This window comes from Choristoneura fumiferana, chromosome 12, assembly GCF_025370935.1.
Source record: "Choristoneura fumiferana chromosome 12, NRCan_CFum_1, whole genome shotgun sequence".
In the NCBI taxonomy this organism is placed as follows: domain Eukaryota; kingdom Metazoa; phylum Arthropoda; class Insecta; order Lepidoptera; family Tortricidae; genus Choristoneura; species Choristoneura fumiferana.
This window is the reverse complement of record NC_133483.1, coordinates 16,059,820-16,063,534: the sequence shown is the minus strand read 5'-3', so window position 1 is coordinate 16,063,534 and position 3,715 is coordinate 16,059,820.

The following is a 3,715-nucleotide window of genomic DNA, read 5'->3' as shown; positions in this document are numbered from 1 at the left end:
AACAAACTCCTCCGAAACGGGTTGACCGATTTTATGAAATAGTTTGTACATTCGGTAGGTTAACTATTTTTCATACTTTTACGCGGACGGAGTCGTGGAAACAGCTAGCAAAATAGTTTCAACTCAACGACGTTCTCTCTAGCGGAAGCAAGCGGAGCCAACAGAATTCACTACCAACCAAATTATTGAATAGTCATCCAACTTACTTTGAAATTTGACCTGATCATAAAACCGAACACATTTTAAAAAATACAAAATTATCACTCTAATAACATTTTCGACTAGCAGGAAAAAAACATATTAATTCATATTTCAAACTCTACATAATTATTTCCATTTTAAAAAAGTATTTTCTGAACTAATAGTAAGTAGTAGTAGTACTACTACTAAATTAGTAGTATTGTGATCACAACACTACTAACTTAAACCACCGAATCCCGTGATCAACGCAACACTTTAAATAGTTCCCTGCGCACTGACAGGAACAAATGACGGGTCCAAATCACACCTTGCTCGATCAGTCCGTCGCGCGGAAGAAATTAAAATAATTGCGAACGCCACGGGATAGTGGCCCGGAAGGGTTAAGTAGCGTCGGAAGCACAAGCTCTCACAGAATTGGGTAGAGCCCTGACTAAAACGAACAACTATCTATATAGCTAGTCAGTTAGTCCTTTTTTTTTAATTAAACAAAAAATACAAAGATAAAGAAAGAAAGAAAGGTTTATTTTGGCTCCATAAGTACCACCTAAAACTAAGACTAAATCTAGCACTAAAACTATATTACTTGGTGACACGGCAGGATACCAAAAAGGGTGTCCACTCAGCATGTGTTGCCGCACATTATTATAAAGTGCGTGCGTCAAAAATAAGCGACAACAATTATGAATTTTAGGTAACTATTAAAGAATAATACGCAGAATAATAATAATAATATAGAAGAATAATATGCAGAGGCCGGGAAAGAAAGGCTTGCAGGCTGAGTATGTATAGACGGCCGGGAGAAGCGAGGCCGGAGGCTGGCATGTTCTTTCACGCCGATGCTTGTATAGTGCTTTTCTCAAACATGCACTGAAATAAATAAAAACTACTAGAAATCAATGTTTTATTCGTAAGACAACTAAAATTGTACCAAACTTAAAGCCCAAGTCTCGTAAATAAAAAAAAATACAATGACTCTTGTCAATTTTTTCGAGTGTTTGGTGTTCGGCTTTTAAATTCAGATTCTTAATTTCAAGTCGTGTATATTTGACATACACCTATATCGAGGATATTTGACATTTTGTGCATTGAAACAAAATACTGTTGTCTTGCCTGCAACAGTATATTTTGAAGCCTGTTTTAAAGTGTATGACACTAAGGGGCTGTTTCATCATCCATTGATTAGTGTTAACTGACGGTTAAATGTGATGCCGTCTCCGTCTATTCGAACAAAAAAAACAGAGACGGCATCGCATTTACCGTCAGTTAACGCTAATTAATGGATGGTGAAACAGCCCCTTAAACTTTCTAAGTATTTTGATTAGCTATAAGTGCACTTTGAGACTCTGAGGTCTTGTGTAAAGTACCTACACGGAGTCTAGGTCAACTCAATTTGTACCTATTCATTTCCTTCTTCAGTCACATACATAAGTCACATAAAACAAAGATGAAATTGATTAAATCCATCCCCTTAAAACCACAGTAGTGCGGATACGTGTTATTTACGTATTTTAGATAAGTGGATTCGTACCATTCACGCAGAACCAAATTACATTCACAATCACTAACACCACACAAGATACCAACGCTTACCAAACTCAAAACGAGTTTATAAATTGAAATTCTAATAACCAAGTACGACCATTCCTTGTTCCAACTACTGACGTAGAAGGTACAGTCGAGTAACTAAATTACATACCAGGGTGGAACCTTTGTGCTACGAATATCACGTTGACATCCCAAACAAAAAGAAGTCATAGCGAAATTAATTATGAAAAGATTCCACCGTTGGGATGTATGACAACCTCAGTAATTTCATCGTACATTGAACTACAAGAACTTCTTTGTTCACCCGCGACCTTATGATAGCTACGTTTATGCAAGATATGCGTGTTCATGCAGTTCCTCCACCACACTGTAAGAACACCCACAAATCACACAAACCCATCTATCACCACCACCAGACTACAACAATACAATACGTCAGCATTTAAGAATAGAACTAGATGAAAACCCGGCTTCGCTCGGGTAAAATGTAGACTCATAAAGATATTAGTTTATAAAAAAAAATTTTGACACTAAAGACTATCTTATTTATACGAAAAATCTGACGTATATTCCCAGCCTTAATATTACTACAAATACTTTCACAGCTAACCTATGTATCGGTATTTCACCAGTAGATATTTCTCTTAAATCTTATTTAACCAAATAACTATGATTTTCTGTCTCATAATCAAAGAAATTAGACCTAAGAGGTCATAATGGAGAACAAAATACGAATCTGTGACACGTGACACCCGTGACGCGTGATGACGTGACACCAACGCCACATTGACATGTTTACTTCGCAACGCCATTATATATACTTAGTAATTTATTCCATTTTTATTGAAAATACTCGATAATCAGAATTTTCCACCTACAAGTTGTCGACTCGGATTGACTAATTTTTACGACTTTCAATTTGATGTGCATTTCGTTCGAGTCTACCGTAGACCGGTACCAAATTATTAATATAGATAGAATAGAATAAATTTATTTGCCAATTTTGGCACAGCAAAAAGCAAAAAAAATATAATTAAAAGTAAGACAACCTTATTACATACTCTTACATACTAAAAAAGAAAGAAAAAGAAAAAGACATTGTGCGAAAGAAGCAAAAAAGGCCATACCTACTCCGCGTGTTGCCACAGCAAGCCGCAGCGCTGGTTTTCAGTAGGTATGACCACAGTTTCAGTTTTGTGTATTTCGAACTCAACCAGAGCTCATCTTCAGAGCAGAGAGCGGGGAGCAAAGAAATTATTTTAGTTCATTGATATGGACCTCCGCAAAGTAACGCCTGATTCAATAAAATATTTCATCGTATATTTTAAAGGACATCTCTGCTATCGGTACAGTTAGCTCGCTAGACGAATGTGAGGGCACAAAGGAGGCTGATGTAATGAATCGGTTGTTTAATTAATTAGTCAAGAAAGGGCCAGGGGGAGGGGGGCCCCCTTACCGCGTGTGTGCATGTGCCCTGCATATTGATTTATTATGCCGCCTCTACGAACGCGATAAATAATTAAATTGTAGAAAGTTCCGACTTATGTTTACATCGGTGTCTGGATAATAGATGCGAGTGGAGGCTGGATTGATTATCTGTTTCTATTCTGACGGAGGGGTTGCTGTACATTAAATGTTAGAGACGTAGTATAATAAAATATAGTAAAGTATTTTGTACCCGAATCGTGGTCGCCACGTGACAGGCTTTGCCTAATGCGGGACCAATTGGAGGCATTTTTTAAAAAAGATATTTTCCAATAAACTATTTTTATTTTTAGTACAATGTATGGTTGCGGTTCGAGTATGCTTCTTATTAAATGTATAGGTTACTTATAAGCGTGCATATACCTGTTTAAAAAAGATTAAATGTAACCATAATTTTTACGAATATAGGATCGATTACTTAGTCATATTTTGTAAAAAAAATATCATCAGTTGGACATTAACATAACAAAAATAATCTAAAAAT